The following is a 25,011-nucleotide window of genomic DNA, read 5'->3' as shown; positions in this document are numbered from 1 at the left end:
AGTCCCATCCATCCCAATTCTTCCCTATCCCAGCCATGGGAGGTGTCCCGGCTCTGACGGTGCCTCTCAATCCCAACACGTTGCGCCCTGCTATCCCATCTCTGGGCTCCCAACACAGCTCTGACGGTTCCCCTCAGTCCCACCCAGCAGAAATTCCCCTCCTCTGTTGCTACCCCCAGATACCTGTGTAAATCTCTTACAGTGATATTAGGCTTGGAAGGATTAAAATACATCAGTGATTGTCGCTAAACATCGATTTCACCGCACACGCAGAGCCTGACAAAAATATTTCCATCCATAATAATTGAAATTTACAGATGGGCAAAGTACGCAAAACATTATCTTTTTCAGTCTAAACTGTCCTTAAATAATTGTCTGCCCCTACCCCACAATTTCCTGAAAGTTGAAATTAATAAAAATTGGAAAAAGGCTTCAAACGATATTATCCTGTAGCGATGCAGTCTCTCTCCCCAAAGCCCAGGAAGGGGACAAGCCTCTCTGGACACCAAAGTGGGCAGAACCAGCAAACCCTGCACCCGCCCCTCAGAGGTCAAGGCTCAGGACAGGAAGTATAAAAGACCAGATGCCTGTGGCGTAGCTCCCAGTGGGGAGACCACGGTGATCGGCGGCCGACCCGAGGACTGGCCAGGCCAGCCAACGCCTGATGCTAGCTCGAGCCCAGAGACGCTGCCAAGCCTACTGCTCGCCCATTACCCTGAGGAACTGCCAGGCCTGCCGTTGGCCAGTTACCCCGAGGAGCTGCCAAACCAACTGCTCGCCAGCTACCCCGAGGAGGCCATTGTGTGTGACGCCATGGAGGACGCCGTCCAGATCCAGGTACCTCTAGAGCGGAAGGTAGGATGTAGCCCTGTGGCAGCCGATCCTAGTCTGGCTGCAGCACTGCCAAAGCCAATGTCCGTGTGTTGCGGCCAGGATCCCCACTGACACAGCAGCGGGTCTTCTGCTGCTGCTAGTGCCCATGGCTGGGACACAGTGGAGTGGGTGGGCCTGCGTCCCCCCTGCCAGCCACCTCGCGGGTGGCCATCTCCCCCTCTCCTCGGCTGCTCAGAGCCAGTAGCCTGGGGTTTGCTGTTCAACCGTTTGCTAAGACCCTGCCTGAAGGCCTGAGCTACTGACTGTTTGATGACCTGCCCTGACCCAGGGCCTGGGCCTGCTAATACTGAACCTATTTGCTCAGCTGCTGCCTGAGGGCCTGAGCCACTGACTGTTTACCGAACAGCCAAGCTGGTTCCCTGACACTTCTGCCCATCTGAGTTGGCAGCAACAAGGGCCGGGTTCAGTATCTAGGGGTTCCGTTTCAATAACACAAGGCAAAACCGGATCTCCTCGAGCCACCATCCAGTGACCTGGGACAATTACATACCACCCCCCGGGTGCCTCTAAGAGTCAATACTTCCCCTCTCGCAAGCACGGAGTCTTATTGTAGCAAAATCCTTTTAATAAAGGAGGGAAACAATGCGGCATTATGTTGGGGAAACACCAGAAACAGGATTCCTAACACAAACCATGAGCAAAAGACCCACCCCCAAGTAAGTTTGGCAGCGTCCTTTTCCCCTCAGGGTCTTAAGTCCAGCAACCCAAAAATCACCCAAAAGTCCAACAACGCAAAAGTCTCTGTCCCTGGTCAGTGCAGCCCCAGATTTCAAAAGTTTATCTGCAGAGTTTTACCTTCCAGCCGGGGAGGGGGGGCACAGCAGTGTTAAGGGACACCTTACATGGTCTGAGGCTGACTGCCCTGTCTTTCCCTGGGGTTCTGCTGCAGCCTTCACCACAAGCCACTCTACCAGCCGCTCCAGCCATTCCACAAACTGCTCCACTCCACCAGCTGTCCCGCAAGCCGTTCCAGTCGTCCCGCTAACTGCTCCACTTCGCCAGCCTCTCAGCAACATAGCTTCAGGCCCCTCAGATCTTAGTGAATTCAACTTATAGTAGGGGAGCCTCAGTGGTAGTACACCATTGGCCCAACATGAATGCAGCTCAGCAGCCTGTAACTAGACTCCTACTGATATTCCACAGTAGAGAGAGAAGAAGGTGCACTTGTTATTTCAGGACTCACACACACTCTCTCTCTCTCTCAATTCACTAGGTTTTGAACCCATGTCCATTGTCTAGAGATTGCTACTTAGTTGATGGCGAGTCCCTCTGTCATAAAACAGTTTCATTGTCCTTGATTCACATAATCAGGGTAACAACACTTTATTCTTCCTGCCCCAATAACAGAGAAACTGGGGATCCCACAGCAGCCAAAGTGACCATTTGGGCTGCTGTGGGCTCATGCTAGGCGGGGTGGGTGTGCCCATGCAAACCAGATCAGCCCCTGAAGTTCTTTTCCACATCTCGCCACAATTCACCACCAGATGTCAGGGTAGAGCTCATCCTGACTCTGCTTATAGTAGCAAGGCGGTCTGGCTCCCCACTGCCATGGAGGGGGACGAGCCCCGGCTGAACCTCCCTACACGTGGTGGAGAATGTGGGCACAATCCCCCGATCCTTGTGAGAAGGGATCTGCGGAGGAGCGTGTCTGAGCAACCATGGATATGGACAAGCTTATTAAGTTCTTAGCCGAAAGCAGCAGCAGGCCGCCCAGCTCCAGCAGCAGCAGCAGCAGCTGGTCCAGCAGCTCGGGACCCAACAGCAAGAGCTGATTTTCGAGCTGGGACGCTATAACCAAGACCACCAGCAGCAATGCCTGCAGCAGTTGGTGAATTTGCTACCCCGTCCTGCTGAGCCCCAGCCTCTGGGTGCCACTGGACCCCCCAGCCTCGCCCCTCCTATCCAGTTTTTCATAGATTCTAGGACTGGAAGGGACCTTGAGAGGTCGTTGAGTCCAGTCCCCTGCCCTCATGGCAGGAGCCAATACTGTCTAGACCATCCCTGATAGACATTTATCTAACCTACTCTTAAATATCTCCAGAGATGGAGATTCCACAACCTCCCTAGGCAATTTATTCCAGTGTTTAACCACCCTGACAGTTAGGAACTCTTTTCTAATGTCCAACCTAAACCTCCCTTGCTGCAGTTTAAGCCCATTGCTTCTTGTTCTATCCTTAGAGGCTAAGGTGAACAAGTTTTCTCCCTCCTCCTTATCACACCCTTTTAGATAACTGAAAACTGCTATCATGTCCCCTCTCAGTCTTCTCTTTTCCAACCTAAACAAACCCAATTCTTTCAGCCTTCCTTCGTAGGTCATGTTCTCAAGACCTTTAATCATTCTTGTTGCTCTTCTCTGGACCCTCTCCAATTTCTCCACATCTTTCTTGAAATGCGGTGCCCAGAACTAGACACAATACTCCAGTTGAGGCCTAACCAGCGTGGAGTAGAGCGGAAGAATGACTTCTCATGTCTTGCTCACAACACACCTGTTAATGTATCCCAGAATTATGTTTGCTTTTTTTGCAACAGCATCACACTGTTGACTCCTATTTAGCTTGTGGTCCACTATAACCCCTAGATCCCTTTCTGCCGTACTCCTTCCTAGACAGTCTCTTCCCATTCTGGATGTGTGAAACTGATTTTTTCTTCCTAAGGGGAGCACTTTGCATTTGTCTTTCTTAAACTTCATCCTCTTTACCTCAGACCATTTCTCCAATTTGTCCACATCATTTTGAATTATGACCCTGTTCTCCAAAGCAGTTGCAATCCCTTCCAGTTTGGTATCATCTGCAAACTTAATAAGCGTACTTTCTATGCCAATATCTAAGTCGTTAATGAAGATATTGAACAGAGCCAGTCCTAAAACAGACCCCTGAGGAACCCCACTTGTTATGCCTTTCCAGCAGGATTGGGAACCATTAATAACAACTCTCTGAATACGATAGGGTGACCAGACGTCCTGATTTTATCGGGACTGTCCCGATAGTTGCTTGTCTGTCCCGCGTACCGACCAATGTTAGGTCGGGACACTGGACAAACAAGCAAAGGCTCTGGAGCCCGGAAGGGCTCGCGCCCCCCCACCTCGACTCTGCCCCCTCCTTCCTCCATTGGCTCCCTCCCCAAATCCCCACCTCTTCCCCAAGTATGCCATTCCTTCTCCCTCCACAAGCGCTGGAGGGAGGCCCCGGAGACACAGGGGAGGCACGGGCCAGGCTGAGTGAGACTCCGGACTGGCCCCAAGCGCAGGCAGGACTCAGTCGGGCGGTACCTGGAGGGAGAGTAGGGGGGCATCCCGTGGGGCCAGAGGGTGGCTGTTCTCCTCACCTGGACAGCGGGACTCAGCAGCAGCCCCTGCTGCAGCTCCTACTGCCGCGGCCGGAGGAAATGGCCATGGCGCTCGGTGGCTGCGGCTCTGGCGCCCGGGCCCGATCCCGGGCCTGTTGTGGGGACCCAGCAGCATGCATGCTGCGCCCAGCCCCTGGCCAGTCACGTCTGGGCTGGCTGCCCAGCTGGTGCAGTACCTGGCGGCCTCGGGGCAGAGGCATCGGCAGCCCAGCCCCATTCGTTCCCCTCGGGACCCGAGCGGGATGGGGGGGCTGGAGCCTGCTGCCCCCACTCTGGAGCTGTTTGCGTGCTGCTGGGTCCCTGCAACAAGCCTGGGCTCGGGGTATTCGCGGGCACCAGAGCTACAGCCACCGAGCTTGGCCAGGGGCTGCTTCCTCCTCCTGCAGCAGTGGGAGGTGCAGCAGCGGCTGCTCCCGAGTCCCGCTGCCCAGGTGGGGAGAACAGCCGCCGCCTGGCCCCGCTGGCCGCCCCCCGCACTCTCCCTCCAGGTACCGCCTGACTGAGTCCTGCCTGCGTTCGGGGCCAGGCCGGACTCTCACTTACCCCGGCCCCGCACTCCCCCTGCATCTCCGGGGCCACCCTCCGGCGCTTGCGGAGGGAGGAAGCGGGGGTGGTTGTTTTTTTGCTCTGCCCCTCCCCCCTCCCGCATCCCGATATTTGACCTGGGTGATCTGGTCACCCTAGAGTATGGTTATCCAGCCAGTTATGCACCCACCTTATAGTAGCCCCATCTAAATTGTATTTGCCTCTTTTATCGATAAGAATATCATAGAATCATAGAATATCAGAGTTGGAAGGGACCTCAAGAGGTCATCTAGTCCAACCCCCTGCTCAAAGCAGGACCAATTCCCAGCTAAATCATCCCAGCCAGGGCTTTGTCAAGCCTGACCTTAAAAACCTCTAACGAAGGAGACTCCACCACCTCCCTAGGTAACGCATTCCAGTGTTTCACCACCCTCCTAGTGAAATAGTATTTCCTGATATCCAACCTGGACCTCCCCCACCGCAACTTGAGACCATTGCTCCTTGTTCTGTCATCTGCCACCACTGAGAACAGCCGAGCTCCATCCTCTTTGGAACCCCCCTTCAGGTAGTTGAAGGCTGCTATCAAATCCCCCCTCATTCTTCTCTTCTGGAGACTAAACAATCCCAGTTCTCTCAGCCTCTCCTCATAAGTCATGTGCTCCAGACCCCTAATCATTTTTGTTGCCCTCCGCTGGACTCTTTCCAATTTTTCCACATCCTTCTTGTAGTGTGGGGCCCAAAACTGGACACAGTATTCCAGATGAGGCCTCACCAATGTCGAATAAAGGGGAACGATCACGTTCCTCGATCTGCTGGCAATGCCCCTACTTATACAGCCCAAAATGCCGTTAGCCTTCTTGGCAACAAGAGCACACTGTTGACTCATATCCAGCTTCTCATCCACTGTGACCCCTAGGTCCTTTTCAGCAGAACTGCTACCTAGCCATTCGGTCCCTAGTCTGTAGCAGTGCATGGGATTCTTCCGTCCTAAGTGCAGGACTCTGCACTTGTCCTTGTTGAACCTCATCAGGTTTTTTTCTGCCCAATCCTCTAATTTGTCTAGGTCCCTCTGTATCCGATCCCTACCCTCTAGTGTATCTACCACGCCTCCTAGTTTAGTGTCATCTGCAAACTTGCTGAGAGTGCAGTCCACACCATCCTCCAGATCATTAATAAAGATATTAAACAAAACCGGCCCCAGGACCGACCCTTGGGGCACTCCACTTGAAAACGGCTGCCAACTAGACATGGAGCCATTGATCACTACCCGTTGAGCCCGACGATCTAGCCAGCTTTCTATCCACCTTACAGTCCATTCATCCAGCCCATACTTCTTTAACTTGGTGGCAAGAATACTGTGGGAGACAGTATCAAAAGCTTTGCTAAAGTCAAGAAATAACACATCCACTGCTTTCCCCTCATCCACAGAGCCAGTTATCTCATCATAGAAGGCAATTAGGTTAGTCAGGCACGACTTCCCCTTCGTGAATCCATGCTGACTGTTCCTGATCACTTTCCTTTCCTCTAAATGTTTCATAATTGATTCCTTGAGGACCTGCTCCATAATTTTTCCAGGGACTGAGGTGAGGCTGACTGGCCTGTAGTTCCCCGGATCCTCCTTCTTCCCTTTTTTAAAGATGGGCACTACATTAGCCTTTTTCCAGTCATCTGGGACCTCCCCCGATCGCCATGAGTTTTCAAAAATAATGGCTAATGGCTCTGCAATCTCACCCGCCAACTCCTTTAGCACCCTCGGATGCAGCGCATCCGGCCCCATGGACTTGTGCACGTCCAGTTTTTCTAAATAGTCCCGAACCACTTCTTTCTCCACAGAGGGCTGGTCACCTTCTCCCCATGCTGTACTGCCCAGTGCAGCAATCTGGGAGCTGACCTTGTGCGTGAAGACAGAGGCAAAAAAATCATTGAGTACATTAGCTTTTTCCACATCCTCGGTCACTAGGTTGCCTCCCTCATTCAGTAAGGGGCCCACACTTTCCTTGATTTTCTTCTTGTTGCTAACATACCTGAAGAAACCCTTCTTGTTACTCTTAACATCTCTTGCTAACTGCAACTCCAAGTGTGATTTGGCCTTCCTGATTTCACTCCTGCACGCCTGAGCAATATTTTTATACTCCTCCCTGGTCATTTGTCCAATCTTCCACTTCTTATAAGCCTCTTTTTTGCGTTTAAGATCAGCAAGGATTTCACTGTTTAGCCAAGCTGGTCGCCTGCCATATTTACTATTCTTTCTACACATCGGGATGGTTTGTTCCTGCAACCTCAATAAGGATTCTTTAAAATACAGCCAGCTCTCCTGGACCCCTTTGCCCTTCATGTTATTCTCCCAGGGGATCCTGCCCATCTGTTCCCTGAGGGAGTCAAAGTCTGCTTTTCTGAAGTCCAGGGTCCATATTCTGCTGCTCTCCTTTCTTCCTTGTGTCAGGATCCTGAACTCGACCATCTCATGGTCACTGCCTCCCAGGTTCCCATCCACTTTTGCTTCCCCTACTAGTTCTTCCCTGTTTGTGAGCAGCAGGTCAAGAAAAGCTTTGCCCCTAGTTGGTTCCTCCAGCACTTGCACCAGGAAATTGTCCCCTACGCTTTCCAAAAATTTCCTGGATTGCCTGTGCACCGCTGTATTGCTCTCCCAGCAGATATCAGGGTGATTAAAGTCTCCCATGAGAACCAGGGCCTGCGATCTAGCAACTTCTGCTAGTTGCCAGAAGAAAGCCTCGTCCACCTCATCCCCCTGGTCTGGTGGTCTATAGCAGACTCCAACCACGACATCACCCTTGTTGCTCCCACTTCTCAACTTTATCCAGAGACTCTCAGGTTTTTCTGCAGTATCATACCGGAGCTCTGAGCAGTCATACTCCTCTCTTACATACAACGCAACTCCCCCACCTTTTCTGCCCTGCCTGTCCTTCCTGAACAGTTTATATCCATCCATGACAGTACTCCAGTCATGTGAGTTATCCCACCAAGTCTCTGTTATTCCAATCACATCATAGTTCCCTGACTGTGCCAGGACTTCCAGTTCTCCCTGCTTGTTTCCCAGGCTTCTTGCATTTGTGTATAGGCACTTAAGATACTGCGAGACAGTATCAAATGCCTTACTGAAGTCTAGGTATACCACATCCACAGCTTCTCCCTTAGCCACAAGACTCGTTATCCTATCAAAGAAAGCTATCAGATTGGTTTGACACGATTTGTTCTTTACAAATCCATGCTGGCTATTCCCTATCACCTTACCACCTTCCAAGTGTTTGCAGATGATTTCCTTAATTACTTGCTCCATTATCTTCCCTGGCACAGAAGTTAAACTAACTGGTCTGTAGTTTCCTCGGTTGTTTTTATTTCCATTTTTGTAGATGGGCACTATACTTGCCCTTTTCCAGTCTTCTGGAATCTCTCCCGTCTCCCATGATTTTCCAAAGATAAGAGCTAGAGGCTCAGATACCTCCTCTGTTAGCTCCTTGAGTATTCTAGGATGCATTTCATCAGGCCCTGGTGACTTGCAGGCATCTAACTTTTCTAAGTGATTTTTAACTTGTTCTTTTTTTAAATTTTATCTGCTAAACCTACCCCCTTCCCATTAGCATTCACTATGTTAGGCATTCCTTCAGACTTCTCGGTGAAGACCGAAACAAAGAAGTCATTAAGCATCTCTGCCGTTTCCAAGTTTCCTGTTACTGTTTCTCCCTTTTCACTGACCAGTGGGCCTACCCTGTCTTTGGTCTTCCTCTTGCTTCTAATGTATTGATAAAAAGTCTTCTTGTTTTCCTTTATTCCTGTAGCTAGTTTGAGCTCATTTTGTGCCTTTGCCTTTCTAATCTTACCCCTGCATTCCTCTGTTGTTTGCCTATATTCATCCTTTGTAATCTGTCCTAGTTTCCATTTTTTATATGACTCCTTTTTATTTTTTAGATCATGCAAGAGCTGGTGGTTAAGCCAAGGTGGTCTTTTGCAACATTTTCTATCTTTCCTAACCAGCGGAATAGCTTGGTTTTGGGCCCTTAATAGTGTCTCTTTGAAAAACTGCCAACTCTCCTCAGTTGTTTTTCCCCTAAGTCTTGATTTCCATGGGACCTTGCCTATCAGCTCTCTGAGCTTACCAAAATCCGCCTTCCTGAAATCCATTGTCTCTATTTTGCTGTACTCCCTTCTACCCTTCCTTATTATTGCAAACTCTATGATTTCGTGATCACGTTCACCCAAGCTACCTTCTACTTTCAAATTCTCAATGAGTTCCTCCCTATTTGTTAAAATCAAGTGTAGAACAGCTTCCCCCCAGTAGCTTTTTCAACCTGCTGAAATAAAATGTTGTCTGCAATGCAGTCCAAGAATTTGTTGGATAGTCTGTGCCCCGCTGTGTTATTTTCCCAGCATATATTTGGATAGTTGAAGTCCTTCATCACCACCAAATCTTGGGCTTTGGATGATTTTGTTAGTTGTTTAAAAAAAGCTTCATCCACCTGGTAAAATAAATTGAACTGGAAGAGACCCTGAAAGGTCATCAAGTCCAGCCCCCTTCCTTTACTAGCAGGACCAAGTACTGATTTTGCCCCAGATCCCTAAATAGCCCCCTCAAGGATTGAGCTCACAACCCTGGGTTTAGGAGGCCACTGCTCAAACCACTGAGCTATCCCTCCCCTTGACAAAGATGGGCCCCAACAACGACCCAAAAGCTTTTCTGGTGACTTTTGAAAGGGTGGCCTTAGTCGCAGGCTGGGCCAAAGACCAATGGGCTACATTTTGGCCCCGTATCGGACCGGAACCGCCCAAACCGTATATCGGGGCATGTCTACGGATGTGGCACGGGATTACACTTGGGTAAAGGCGGCTATCTTAGATGCCCTGGACGTTAACCCGGAGACCTTCCAACAGTGCTTCCGGAGCTTGGTCTACCCTACAGGGCCTGACCCCGGATGGCAGCCCAAGAGTTGAGGGAAGCCTGCAAGCGGTGGCTACAACCTGAAGGGCGAACCCTGGATGAGCTCATTGAACAAATTATTCTGGAGCAATTTGTCCATATACTCCCATTGTGAGGAAGGACCTGGGTCCTCCGCCATCGGCCTACGACCTTAACTGCTGCCATCACACTGACGGAGGATTTCCTTGCCACCGAAGCACCAGTGGGACCAATCACTCGAGCTGCCCCGCCAGGACCGGAGCGCCCTAACCCAGAGAAAAGGGGGGCCACCAGGAGCAAACCATGAAATCCGTCACGGGGCCCGGAGCCCCGACCCCGACCTGTCGAGGTCCAAGTTTGACAAGCCCGGCACCTCAACCAGATGCCCGAGGGACCAACCAAAGCCCCGCCCCGGGGCCAGGCGGGAACAGTGTCCCGGCCTGGGCGCTCGGATATCGGACCCTGTTTTTCCTGTGGGAAATATGGCCATTTGCAGCAAGACTGCACCGAGATGGATTGTAGCTTCAGATAGTTCTGCACGGGAGAAGCCCGCGCCCAAAGCTCACAATCCGCCAAGATTACTGTGCCAGTGGTTGTCGAGAATTGCCTAATCATGGCCCTAATTGACTCAGGCTGTGGCCAGACGCTCGTTTGCCAAAGCCTAGGCCTCCAGGCTGACCCACACCTGGGGGCGATCCGTCTACAATACATTCACAGCGACGTACGACCCTACCCCAGTCCCCAAGTCCGACTGACCGTGGATGGAGTCACGCGATACATGGTCGACCTGGTTCCTCGTCTCGCCTACCCGGTGATCCTGGGGCGGGACTGGCCAATTTTCCTGGAAGTCGTCCGCTCCAATGCTGACAAGAGGCCCGCAACTACCCCAGTACTGGAAGCGAGCCTCCCTGAGACCCAGTCAGAGGGGGAGGAGGCACCAGACCCCAACAGACGGGAAGAAGAGCCAGATGGCTCCCATCCAGAAGCTGCTGCTGAACCCCTGCTTCACACTGACTTTTGTCATAACAAAAGGGCAGATCCCAGCCTCAGTCACGCTTACGAGCGACTAGCCACGGTCGATGGGGCCGACATTGACCCGCACCGGGCGAAGCAGTGGTCACACTTCAAACTGTGACAGGATTGGTTCTATCGGGTAGAACGGGACCCGCGCACTGGAGAATCCCAGAGCCAACTACTCGTGTCACCGGCGGGCAGTAATAAAACTCATCCACGACATCTCGGATGCTTTGCACTTGGGCCACGAGAAGACTCTAGCACGGATATTGACATGGTTCTTCTGGCCCAGCGTGCATCAGGAAGTAGGGAACTATTGTAACTCCTGCCCAGAGTGACAGCTAGCCGCACCCCCGCCGACACCCAAGGCCCAGTTGATTCCCATGCCCATCGCCGAAACGCCCTTCGAACGCGTGGCCATGGACTTGGTGGGGTCCCTCCCGAAAAGCACCGTGCGATTTCAGTATGTGTTGGTCCTAGTAGATTATGCTACCCATTTCTTGGAGGTAGTACACCTGCGGAGCATCACCGCCTGAACCATTGCGGGCGAGCTAGTGAAAGTCTTTGCTCGTGTAGGCCTGCCCTGGGAGATTCTCATGGATCAGGGCTCAAGCCCCAACCTATAACCGAGACACGCAGAGCCACGACTTTAACAATAGAGACTGGGTCCTGCTTCTCCTGCCCTCGAGCGGGTCCAAGCAACTGGCCCGCTGGCAGGGCCCCTACGACGTGGTCCGGAAGGTGGGGCTCGTCACCTATGATGTCAACCAACCGGACCGACATAAGAAAACCCAGCGGTACCATGTCAACCTCCTGAAGCCCTGATGGGAGCGTGAGGGCTTATTAATTAATCCCTACCCGCCGGAGCCAGAACTGGGCCCCCATGCCACCCTGACCCAGAACACCGATGGGCCCGTGCTTGCAGAGACCCTCACGGACGAACAACACAAGCAAACCCGGTGCCTCCTGCAGGCGTTCCCGTGAACCTTCACTGGCCAGCCAGGCTACACAACCCTGGTCTATCATTCCATTCAGACAGAACCTGGGGTAGTGATCCGAGAAAGGACCAGACCCTTGCCGGACCGCATGCAGCAGGTCGTTGAGGAAGAGGTACAAGCCATGCTAGAGCTGGGCATAATTGAACCCTCACAGAGTGAATGGCATAGTCCGACAGTGCTAGTAGCCAATCCCGAAGGGACTTCCGACGCATCAACGCCATTTCCGAATTTGACGCATATCCTATGCTGCGCGTAGATGAGCTGCTTGGCTGGCTAGGGGAAGCTCGTTTCCTCACCACACTTGACCTCAGCCAGGGCTACTGGCAGATTCCCCTTGACCCCGCTTCGATGGAGAAGACCGCGTTTGCCACTCCAACAGGTCTGTACCAATTCACCCGGAGGCCCTTCAGCCTCCACGGAGCCTCTTCCATGTTTCAGCTGCTGATGGACCGTGTCCTCCAACCCCATCGAGACTATGCGGCCACCTACTTGGACGATGTGATCGTCTACAGCCGCCACTGGGAGGATCATTTGGTACGGGTAGCTGCAGTCCTGAGATCCCTGCCGGTGGACGGATTGACAGCCCACCCAAATAATGCCGCATTGGATGCAAGAGACTACTTATCTGGGCTACACTATAGGGAACGGACAAGTGAAGCCCCACATGGGAAAGGTCCTGGCCCTGGCAGCCTTCCCCCCTCCCACCACAAAGCATCAGGTGTGACAGTACTTGGGGCTTCCCGGCTATTATTGGCATTTTATTCCTCATTTTGCATCTGTCGCCGCACCGTTGACCGGTCTTTTAACCAAGGACAGCCCTCGATGTGTGATTTGGACCCAGGAATGGGAAGACCCCTTTCAGGAACTCAAAACAAGTCTCTGCCGTGAACTGGTCCTCTAAAGCCCAAATTTCAACCGGGACTTCGTCCTCCGAACGGACACCTCAGAGATAGGACTGGGCGCCGTCCTGTCCCAAGAGATAGATGGGGAAGACCATCCGGTCTTATATATTAGCCAGAAATTGTTTCCTCAGGAGAAGAACTACGCGGTGGTGATGGAGGCCCTGGCAGTGAAATGGGCTTGTGATGCCCTACATTACTACGTGCTTGGAGCCCCGTTCACCCTAGTCACTGACCACGCCCCGCTTCAGTGGATGAATAAAATGAAAGACAATAATATGAGAATACAGCAATGGTACCTGGCATTCCAGCCCTATGCCTTTACGGTTCACCATAGGGCAGGCAAGGACCACGCTAATGCTGACTTCCTGTCATGCCTGGGAGGTGTGGAAGAGTCCAGCCACGAGGAGCGGAAGCCAGACTTAAGTGGGGTCTGGCTCCCCACCACCCCAGAGGGGATGAGCCTCTCTGTACACCAAAGTGGACAGAGCCAGGAAACCCTGCACCCACCCCTCAGAGGACAGGAAGTATAAAAGCCTGACCCCAGAGCTCACTTGAAACTCAGCCACTGGAGAGACCAGACGCCTGTGGCGTAGCTCCCAGTTGGGAGACCACGGCGATCGACGGGCGACCCGAGGACTGGCCAGACCAGCCAACGCCTGATGCTAGCCTGAGCCCAGAGACGCTGCCAAGCCTACTGCTCGCCCATTACCCTGAGGAACTGCCAGGCCTGCCGTTTGCCAGTTACCCCAAGGAGCTGCCAAACCAACCGCTCGCCAGCTACCCGAGGAGCCCATGGTGTGTGACCCCGTGTAGGATGCCATCCGGATCCAGGTACCTCTAACGGGGGAGGTAGAAAGTAGCCCGGGGGCAGCCGACTCTAGTCTGGCTGCAACACTACCAGAACCCATGTCAGTGTGTTGAGGTCAGGATCCCCACTGACACAGCAGCGGGCCTTCTGCCACTGCTAGGGCCCCAGGCTGGGACGCAATGGAGTGGGTGGGCCTGCGTCTCCTCTGCCACCCATCTTGCAGCTGGCAGTCTCCCCGTCTCCTCGGCTGCTCAGAGCCAGGAGCCTGGGGTTTGCTGTTCAACCGTTTGCTCAGCCCCTGCCTGAGGGCCTGAGCTACTGACTGTTTGTTGCCCCGCCCTGACCCAGGGCCTGGGCCTGCTAATATTGAACCTGTTTGCTGAACTCCTGCCTGAGGGCCTGAGCTACTGACCGTTCGCCACAGCCAGGCTAATTCCCCGACACCCCTGACCAAAGTAGCGAGGCGGTCTGGCTCCCCGCCACCCCGGGGGGGTACGAGCTCCAGCCGAACCGCCCTACATATCCATCAAAATTATAAAGCATAAACATTGAGTTCTGACCGCCTAAGTAATAGGCGCTCAGTGTTCTGCAGTCACTCACCCAACTTAGGTAAATAGTGACCAACCTGTGACCAATGCTGGCAACTAGAAACAACAAAAGGCCCGTTGGTAAGTGACTGTGAGAAGCAACCCAGGGACCATAGGCAATTTCAGGAGGAACAAACATGCCCAGAATGTCAATAATGTTCATGACCCAACCACATGTTGTCAGAACCAGGATCTCACCTGGAGTGGCTCTCACAAGCTAAGAGGGCTGCAGCATGGGCAGGATTTCAAAAAGCAACTACCAAAATTCTGCATATGCTACAGGGGTTAAGGAGGGATGCTTTTCCCATACAGTCAGTGCTGTCCCCAATGTCCCAGTGTGGCACTAAGGGGTGCTGTGCAGAAGGGGTGGTGCTGCTCTAGCATGATGTTGGGGAGCGCTGAGCTACAAGGAGCAAGGTGGGAGCTTACTAGAGGGCACAGTCCCCTTGCAGTCAATGCTGACCTGTAGTAGGTTCTAGCCGGGGCTCGACCCTTCCGGGCAGGAGGGGAGCCACACCGACTCACTACTGTGGGAACAAGCAGTCAGTTAGTCCCGAAACTCCGGCTCTTTGGTGCAGAGTCGGAGCAACCACCGTTAAAGCTCAGGCCCTTGACTGCAGGGGGCTGAGCGAGCAAGCAGTTCAGGAGCCCAGGCCCTGGATCAGGGCGGGGCAAACACAGTTAGCTCAGACCCTTGTTTGCAGGGGCTGAGCGGGCAAATAGTTCAAAGCCCAGGCCCTGGATCAGGGCGGGGCAAACACAGTTAGGCTCAAGCCCTTGTTTGCAGGGGCTGAGCGAGCAGACAGTTCAGAGCCCAGGCCCTGGATCAGGGCGGGGCAAACACAGTTAGCTCAGGCCCTTGTTTGCAGGGGCTGAGCGAGCAAATAGTTCAAAGCCCAGGATCAGGGCGGGGCAAACACAGTTAGGCTCAGGCCCTTGTTTGCAGGGGCTGAGCGAGCAAATAGTTCAAAGCCCAGGCCCTGGATCAGGGCGGGGCAAACACAGTTAGGCTCAGGCCCTTGTTTGCAGGGGCTGAGCGAGCAAATAGTTCAAAGCCCAGGCCCTGGATCAGGGCGGGGCAAACACAGTTAGGCTCAGGCCCTTGTTTGCAGGGGCTGAGCGGATAAACCGTTCAGGTAAGGCACGCCTAGGCTTCCGTAGCCGAGCGTTGGGTGAGGGGGAAGCCTGCCACCCATGCGGAGGGTGGCAGGGGGGGGGAACGCAGGCCCACCCACTCCACTGCGTTCCAGCCTGGGGCCCTAACAGCAGTTGCTGCCGCTGCTGGTCAGTGGGGTATCCAGACCGCAACACACTGACATAGGCTCACACTCGGTTACAGCCGGACCGGGGTCGGCTACCCCCGGGCTGCTTCCATGATCCCCCTCAAAGCCTACCTCGTTCGTCGCGCCGGGATCGGGCCAGTCCATCTGCATGGGCTCCTCTCTGCCCGGGCTCGGCGGCAAGTCCGGTAGCTCTGCCGGGAAGTCCAGCCAATGGTCCTCAGGCGGCTCCTCTGGATAGCAGCAGGGGCGAAGGGGTTCGGGTCCAGTCTCACCCTCAGGGTTAGTGGGGTGCGGTTCCCAGGGATTCTCCCAGTGGCGGGCGTGAACGGGCTCCGGCGGCTCCTCCTCGTAGCGGGCCCGGGGTAGTTCAGGCCAGCTAGGGTCCAGGCCTCGGTCTTCGATGGTCTCCTGGCCGGGAGCTCCCTCTGGTGGCTGGCCGCCGACTGAGCTCTGGCGGCCGGCCTTTATACTTCCTGTCCCGCCCCTTGACTTCCGGGGGGCGGGGACAGGCGGTGGTGGTCCCACCCACTCTGGTGCCTGCACGTGGGCTCCCTCTTCCGGGCAGGAGGGGAGCCACACCGACTCACTACATGACCCCACAGTTCCCTTGCAGTCAATGCTGACCCAAATACTCCAGCAGAATGTATTTTCTGTGGGGAAAAAAATTCTGCGTGGCACATGAATTCTGCGTGTTACAGTGGCGCAGAATTCCCCAGGAGTACCCCTTGGAGTCGGGGCTGACCCAAATGCCCCAGCACGGTGCTGTGCTGCAATGAATCCTGGATTTCACATTAGAAACAACCAACTCATTGGCCCTGCTTCTCACTAAACATCCCCAAGCACTTTCTCTCATCACTGGGGTATGTTTCCCCAGTCACCTGGCCAAACACTCTCTTCAGTTATTCCATTCTGACCCATCATCTAAAATCCACTTATATTTTCTTTGGACACAGGATTCCTGAATCACTTCCTGGTACCCACCTGCCCCACCCCAGAGGTAGCTGCAGTTGAGCAATCATGGCCGTTCTGTCTCTAAACCGCTTATGCTGTTTACCCAACTGGGTGTCTGTTTCCAAACACCTTGGCTCCTCCCCAACAGTCCCACCCGGCCGGCCCAGATCCCCCTCCCCCTGTGTGTGCACAGCCTCATGAGGACACAGATTTGAGGATAAATAAGCCCCAGTGGTTGCTCCCTGGCTGTTATTCTCAGCATTGGAGGCTTCCCGTTTGCTCCAGCATCCCCCATTCACCTTCGTGCTGAACCGAGAGACACGACTGTGAGTGTGCCCAGGAGAAGGGCAGGTGAGTCTGTGCTACCCAGGGCCCCACTGCCTCAGAGCTAGGGACAGAGGGGTCCAGAGAGTGAATAAAGTGGAAGAACAGCGGGAATTGGGATCAATCTAAATAATTACCCATCTACCACCATTTCCACAGACCCCACTCTTAGAGCTGGGGACGGAAACCAGGAGTACAGACTCCCAGCCCCCCTCCCCTCCCCCGCTCTAGTCCACTAGACCCCACTGCCCTCTTAGAGATAGTGTCAGCTGGTGGAACTCTTTGCCAGAGGACGTTGTGAATGCCAACACTATAACAAGGATCAAAAAAGAACAAGATAAGTTCATGGAAGACAGATCCACCAATGACTATTAGCCAGGATGGGCAGGGACGGTGTCCCTAGGCTCTGTTTGCCAGAATCTGGGAGTGGGCGACAGGGGATAGATCAATTGATAATCACCTGTTCTGTTCATTCCCTCTGGGGCACCTGGCATTGGCCACTGTGGGAAGACAGGACACTGGGCCAGATGGACCTTTGGTCTGACCTAGTGTGGCCGTTCTTATGTTCTTATGGTTGATGCTGATCAGGGAGCTCAGCAGGGAGCTGGAGCATGAACAGAAAAGACCAGGGGGCTGTATTTCTTAACGGGGATCTAGGCTGATGTAGGGAGCTACCTCCTGCTGTCTGGATTTAGGTGGCTGGGACTGGAAGGGAGCCAGTGCCCTCTAGAAGGGAAATACCCCAGATCCCGTTTCCTATAACTCCCTCCTGGGGGGGGGTTCCCTTCCAGCTGCTGCAATGCTGGGACTCCTCCCTGCGCTCCCCTGCCTGCTCCTCCTCTCCCTGCCGGGCTTCAACTCTGGCTCCGATGACGACGGCACCGTGGTGCTCACCACCAGTGGCCCCATCCGGGGCAAGCTCCTCCAGGCTGGCTCCAGCACAGTGACGGCCTTCCTGGGCATCCCCTATGCCGAGCCCCCCGTGGGGACCTTGCGCTTCCAGAAACCGCTTCCCCACCAGCCCTGGAGCCAAATCCTGGACACCACCAGCTTCGGCAATGTCTGCCACCAGCCTCCGCTTCCTAGTTACCCTGAGGCCAAATTATTGACACCCACAACGCTGCAGTCTGAGGACTGCCTCTTCCTCAATGTCTGGGTGCCCCATCCCCGGCCCCCTGCACCAGCCCCCATCCTCATCTGGATCCACGGCGGTGGGTTCTTCACCGGGGCAGCCTCCGTTGAGATCTATGATGGGCGCTTTTTAGCTGCAACCGGGAACATGATCGTGGCCTCCATGAACTACCGGCTGGGGGCGCTGGGCTTCCTGACTCTGCCCCCGGCCGCCCCGGGGAACGCCGGCCTGTGGGACCAGCGCCTGGCGCTGCGCTGGCTGCGGGACAATGCAGCCGCCTTTGGTGGGGATCCAGCCCACGTGATGCTTTCCGGCCATGGCTCTGGGGCTGCGTCAGTCGGCTTCCACCTCCTCTCCCCGGGGAGCCGGCCCCTCTTCACCCGCGCCGTGCTGCAGAGTGGATCCCCGACAGGACCCTTGGGTTCGAGTTTGCTTGAGGAGGCCAAGGAGAGAGGCCAGAGGCTGGGCCAGCTGCTGGGCTGCACTGATAGTGATGACACGGCCCTGGTGGGCTTCCTGCAGGGGAAGGAAGCAGGGGAGTTCCCCAAACACGAGTTCTCCGTCTTGCGCCACAGGGAGCTTCTGAGGCTGCCCTTTGTTCCAACAACAGATGGGGATTTCCTGCCTGATTCACCATCAAGACTCCTGCAGGCTTAGCAGAGCCAGCCTATACCCATCGCAGCTGGTTTCACTGCCAACGAAGGCTCCTACCTACTACTCTTTTCTGCCCCCACCTTACAGCTGCAGAACGCCAGCAACGTCGGTATGGAGTAGCTGCTGCTTGTGTTGAAGCTCATGGTGCCAGGGGCACCAGAAGGGGCCGTCCAGGCTGTGGCTCGGTGGTACAGCCAGGAGGGGGAGAAGCAGGGTGAGGCACAGTATCGATGGGCCATGGAACAAATTGTTGGTGACTACATCGTTGTGTGCCCAGTAGCCGAGGTGGCTAGGCGAGAAACAGAGGCCGGCAATCCCGTGTTTGCCTACAGCTTCGACCAGCGCCCCAGTGGATTGTCTACAGCAAAATGGACAGGGGTGCCACATGGCTCTGAGCTCCCCTACCAGTTCGGAACTCTGTGGTCCCTGGCAGGAGCCAACTCCACGCACACAGAGGCTGAGGAAGTGTTGAGCCGCACAATAATGCAATGGACTGCGGAGTTCGCCAGGACCGGGTAAGGGAATCCACCACTATCCTCTGATCCCCAGGAAGACCCGGCTCAATGCCATGACAAAGAACAGGTCCCTTTGGAAAATAGTTAATCTAACTGGTTGAAGCCCATGACCTAGAGCTGATCTTACTTCAGGGAGGTTATATCTGAGCCCCCTGAGTCCAAGTTAGTGATAGTTCCCTTCTTCCCTCACCAAGATGTCGGTGATCCCACAAATACACGCATCCCCATTCAAGGAAACATGGCTTTTAGCTAGTAGCCAATGAGCTCAAAGCTCTGCGTGCCCTTTCGCAGCCCGGCCACACAAGCTCAGGGGATGTCCATGCTACAAACACTATACAGGCAGGGGTGAAAGTAACTTACAGGACTTACCGGTACTGCTGGAGTCCTGAGGTGGCTGGGAGCCCCCAGGGCCCAGGGGCAAATTAAAGGGCCCAGGGCTCTGGCCGCCGCAGAGTCCCGAGCCCTTTAATTCCCGACCCCAGCCCAGCCGCCAGAGCTGCGGGTGGAATTTAAAGGGCTCTGGGCTCCCCTTTAAATCCCCGCCGCGGAAACCGGTGCGGTCCGGCACTGCATACTGACTCTTGCCGGTATGCCGGACCGGACTGGACTGGCTTACTTTCACGTCTGTATAGAGGCCTGGCTACGTCAGCTCATCATGTCAGTACAGCCTGCAGCAGCAAATGGTGTTGCTCCAGCAGTGGGGGAACATCACCTGCCCAAAAATCAGAAGCGAAATTAACAATAGCATCTTTCCATTCACATAACTACAGCTACCCTAAGGGCTAGGTCACACAGCTGTGGCAGTCAGGTGTGTGGCTTTTTCCACATCTCTAACTGAGATAACTGTGGCAATTTAACATTTAAGCCTACACCTGGCCTTAGCTACCAATAGATACTCCCTTCCACCCAAAACAAGCAAGCAAGACTCCAAAAGAAATCTTTAAAATTAAAACATTCCCCGTTTTCATCTTAACCACCCAGTTTGGATCCGTTCACTCCCAAATTAGAGAAATGAAGGAGACAGCTGTGAAAATTAAAAAGATAATATCCAACACATAGAAGAAAGGGGAAGCTGATAGTAATGAATATAAATCAGACCTTAGGAATTGTAGAAAATTGAGAAGAGAAGCAAAGAGACACATAGAGAAATCTATGGCCAGCAGAGTTAAGGACAATAAGGAGTTCTTTCAATATATTAGGAAACTAGAATTCTGACTATGAGATTGGTCCATTACTAGCTGGAAATGGCAGAATTATCAATCGTAAGGCAGAAAAGGCAAAACTGTTCAATAAATAATTCTGCTCTGTATTTGGGGAAAAAACAGGTACTATAGTCTCATTGCATGGGGATGATAACACTTTTTCTATTCCATATGTTACATAGAAGGGACTAAAGTTAGTACAAGTGAGAAAGGCCATCTTAAATGAGGGCAAATGGTGACATCAGACAATCTTCCTGTTTAGAGCCTCCTATTGGTGCCCCCATAATCCCTAACACTTCAGTGGTTTTCCCTGTGTCCCGTCCCCCCCCCCCGACACACACACATATTGTTCAGTTCCCCACTCTGCCCCTTCCAATGTCTATGAGCACAAAGGAAGTCCATATTCCCTGAGGGAAGTGTGGCTTCAGTCCCAGTCCAAACAATGGGAAACAGTGGACATCTTTCCTAGTGGGGGTCTCTCTTTGGAAAGGGCCATAGGCCATTGGTAGCCATCATGACTCATGACAGCCTGTGGAGTCAATGTCATCAAGATCAATGGGAAAGAGCAGCCATCTTTATAAAGGGAAACCTGTAGTGTCATCCCATATGAGGAGAACAGACGGAAGCAGACATCTTAACTTAAGGCAGCCTGTGTCTTCATGCATTTTGGAAACAATCGAGGATGGCAGTCATTTTGGAAAGGAGCCAAATGTTGCAAATTGGCTCCTAATGACCCCTGCCTCCAGGCTGTCACACTTTGGCCGAAGCAAGTTCTCAGCCTTTCCAAGCCCAGGTACTAACCTCTATGTGGTGTGTTTAATTTCTCCCCAGGATGCTCACAGAGGATGAGGGCAGGGACAGAAAGTGGACCCAGTATGACCCCACTAAACAAAACTTCTTCCACATCAAAATAAAGTCATCCCAGATTGAGGAGACACCCCTCACGGAACGCTGCAGCCTCCTAGCATCGCTGCTCGCAAAGAAGCCGAGCCCCACAGGTGAGCATCAGCAGGGTGAGCGGACAGCATCCCTAGAGAGGAACGGTCTGGTGTTCCCCCTCCCTCTGAGCCAGCCACTCCCCCCTCACTCCTGGGGTTGGATTGGAGCTGGCGCCCCACAAAGGGGAAGGACCCCAGAACACATTCCCATTTCCATGGGATCTCCTGGCCTCCTAGAGGTTCCCCATTCTCCTCCCTGCGGGAGATCTCACATCCCCTGAGGACTCCACAACCCATCTGCTGCGGGGAGCCACAGGTTCTGACCCATCTTCACTGGGTAGGATGATGACGCCCGTGTTTCCTGTACCCGCCCAACCCCAAGTGCCCCCATTCCAGCCAAGGGGGCTTTAGCTCAGAGGGGGATTCCCAGCAGGGTGAGTGGGGGTGGAGGGATGGATCCAATGAGAGAGGTGACTGGGGCAGGTGGCCTGTAAGGTCACTGAAGAGAAAAGAGGCAATGAAAGAAAGAAACACAACTGGCTCTGGGGAGGGGCGCAGCCTCTGTGTAACTGTGTAGCACAGGGAGCGAAGGAGAATCCAGTAGTCACTAGGAATCCTATGTGCCAGGGGACCTCTTATGGATCGCAGAACAGAGCCTTGCACGTTGGACACCGGGAGTCACAGATGCTACGAAACACGGGAACTCCACCAGCACAGCATCCCCAACTGCTAGAATATAGCGCTGTGCGGGGAGGGGGAAAGCACTGACTGCGGGGATAGTCCCCTGCTGAGCCCCCCACGCCGCTCTCTGCAGCAAAGCGCCCCCTGGTGCACAGGGATTAGCACTGACCATAAGGGGAGAGTACCTCACACTGAACCTGTGCAGCGCCCGGTTTCCCCTGCAAGTCTCCCTTCCCATTTTCAACTAGACCAGACGCTGCATAGTCTGAGCTCATCCTCACTGCTCTTAACCTCACTTGCTGTGTGTCCCGCAGAAGCAGAGTCCGGACGTGACCAGCCCGGGGGGCTGTGAATGAAGAGCTGAGCAATTACAATCCCCTGAAGAAACCCTCCCTGCAGCCAAGAGCATCCAGTGCCCGATAGCGCCTGCTCATTCAGTAACAAGGATCCTGCTAATAAACCTCCTGGGAACCCACGGATTGACCCTCCCTCTGCAACTCCTCCACCTCCAGTGCATTAAAGCATATTTAGTGTGTAGACAGTATCCTGGTCTGTGAGGTTGATTACCTGCTCCTCAGTAGGGGGGACAGAGAGAGTGTGTGTGACTGTCTTGGGGGGGTGGAAGTTAAGTGGTGAGATAACGGAGAACAAAGATTATACGGGGAGGTAAATGATGCTCTGGGGTTTGAAGAGGCAGATGACAAAGCCTAGAGATCACACGGTGTATCCAGAGCCCAAATGAGAACCCAGGAGTCCAGACTGCCCGACCGCCTCCCTCTAATGCACTAGACCCCACTCCCCTCTAAAACCCAGGAGTCCTGGCTCCAAGCCCCCTGCTCTAACCCACTGGACCGCCTGCCCCCGGTAGCAAGGGCTCAGTGAGGAAGAGCCATACATACCAGGGAGTGTCGGGAAATTGGCAATTATAGGATACAGGCAACAGAGACAGTCCCATCCTCCCGTTCGGATTAGCAAACTGCAAGCATGCAGTTCTTTAGCCTTGCCTCGCAAAGGCCTAAGATTTTCCTAGCTATGGGATGTTTCAGTTTCAGCTGGCAGTGGTTGAACACACAAGAGGGGCTGACTGCAGTACTATAAAATTCTGGGGTACACGCAGGAATAGCAAAGTCTGGGGCAACAGGCTGAGCCTCCACAACTCACTGCGCAGAGATGGGAATGACAAAATCTGGAACCAGCGCCCCCAACAGGGTAAAGGTCCCATATCTCTTTCCCCTCCCCTGAGCCAGCCAGTCCCCGACTCACTCTGGGGCTGGGTCAGGACCAGCCACCCCTAGGGGGAAAGGGCCATATCCCACCACCTAATCATTGTCCTGGTGTTACCCGGGGTTCTTTCAACCCAAAGCTCTTGGTGCGAGGAGGTGTCAGGGGAGACACGGCCGTACGACTGATAGATGGCTGGCCAAACAGGACAACGTAAGAGTGCTTTCACTTAAAGCTAAACTTTACTAGTCTCAAGCACTTACACACATCTCTAACAAGATTAGTAAAACACACCCAACCCTTGATAATTACCAAAGCTGAGTGTGGTTTTCGAGTGGCACACTGGCAGCCCGTCTGCCGCTGGGGAATACAAGATGCATCCAGAGGGAGAGACTAGTCCTGAAGAGCAGGGCCGGCTTTAGGCCGATTCAGCCGATTCGGCTGAATTGGGCCCCGCGCCAAGAGGGCCCCGCGCTGCAGCTCTCCACCCCGCCCCCAGCTCACTTCCCCCTCCTCCCCTGCCCTGCACGCCCCGCCCCCTCCCCTGCTTCCCGCGAATCTAGTCTGAGACGAAGCAGGGGCGGGCCAGCAGCACGAGGTAAGCTGGGGTGGGGGCGGGAGAAGGGCTCCGGGGTAGCGCGGCCCGTTCCCGCAGGCCCCAGCGGCTCTGGCCTGGCTTGGCTCCAGCCCGGCCCCGCCCGGTCCCCACGGCTCGGGTCCCCCCCCCCGGCGCAGCCCCCATGGCAGGGCTCGGGTCCCCCCGTCCCCATCCCCCCCGCGGCGCGGCTCGGGTCCCCCCGCGGCTCGGGTCCCCCCCCGTCTCCCCCGTCCCCGCGGCGCGGCTCGGGTCCCCCCCCCGCTCCCTCCCCCGTCCCCGCGGTGCGGCTCCTCCCCGTCCCCGTCCCCGCGGCTCGGCTCCCCCCCGTCCCCGTCCCCGTCCCCGCGGCGCGGCTCAGGTCCTGGGGGCGGGGCTTGCAGCAAGCCCCGCCCCCAGGAATCGGGCCCCGCTCTTGCTAAAGCCGGCCCTGCTGAAGAGTCCCACCTATCTCAAGCTTTTCCCCCTTATTTATACATTAGTAATACAATGACATGTCCCTTAAAGAAAACTTGTTAAGTAAGCAGTTTCAAGCAAGAGGTTCCTTCTGATTATTGATTAACTAGGTGTGGTTTTTTCCAGAGTCTGCAGCTCCGAGACCCCAATAGACATTCCTGCTCTTTTAAAATGCATTTATCAGCAACTTCAACACAATTCTTATCAGGAAGGACGCGGGGTCAAGCTGCCCCTTCTGTGGCACCCCAAAACCCCCTCCCCTCCTGCCTCGGTCAAGCTGAGTTTGCTGACTGGCCAATTTACAGCTTGCTGACTAAGTTGCATTTTAACAATAAGCCATAGTGGTTTTAAACACTTTACTGGTTTGCCAAAGTCTCCCCGTACACTGGAAGCTGGAGCTGGTGGTGCAGACCCCTAGAGCATGTGGGATTGACATAACTCTTGCAAACTAGCCAGCGGGCCCGACCTTCTTATTTGAAATTCGAGCTTTCCTTCTCCCAGGCGGACCACCCGATGAGCCCTGCCTGCCGCATTACCGCACAGAAAGGGGACATGATTGACCCAGCATCAGCCAGCAGAAGCATGGCCGAGGAAGGGACAGATCACAGGGCCACTGAGTCCAATTCTCCACCCTCTCCAGGGCCACTCCAGAGCTCCGCTATCCCACTGTATGAAATTAACCAGCAGCCACATCTCCGCTAGGCGCAGCTCCTCAGCACGGGAGCATGTGGAAAGTGTAGCAGGCTCAGATAGGTGTGTGCTGGCACTAAGATCCCCCCACTCCCCACAGCTCTATTAATGCTGTTCTATCCCAATCTACAGCCCACTGTTATCCCTGCCCTGGATTTCCCACACAGCTCTTCTGGTGCCCCATAATGTTGACCCACAGAAGCCTGCTAGAGCAGTCCTGGGATCCCCCCAACACATATCCAAGTCCCATCCATCCCAATCCTTCCCTATCCCAGCCATGGGAGGCGCCCAGGCTCTGACTGTGCCTCTCAGTCCCGACACCTTGTGCCCTGCTATCCCATCTCTGGGCTCTCTCCACAGCTCTGACTGTTCCCCTCAGCCCCA

At 54.3% G+C, this 25,011-nt stretch overlaps 1 pseudogene; it reads left to right on the top strand.

The window, feature by feature from the left end:
* Positions 1–17,342: 17,342 nt before the first annotated feature.
* On the top strand, positions 17,343–18,848 carry LOC103307468 (acetylcholinesterase-like; annotated as a pseudogene).
* Positions 18,849–25,011: the final 6,163 nt, after the last annotated feature.

The sequence above is a fragment of the Chrysemys picta genome, chromosome 12 (assembly GCF_011386835.1).
Source record: "Chrysemys picta bellii isolate R12L10 chromosome 12, ASM1138683v2, whole genome shotgun sequence".
Lineage (NCBI taxonomy): Eukaryota > Metazoa > Chordata > Testudines > Emydidae > Chrysemys > Chrysemys picta.
This window is presented reverse-complemented; position numbering and strand designations above follow the sequence as displayed.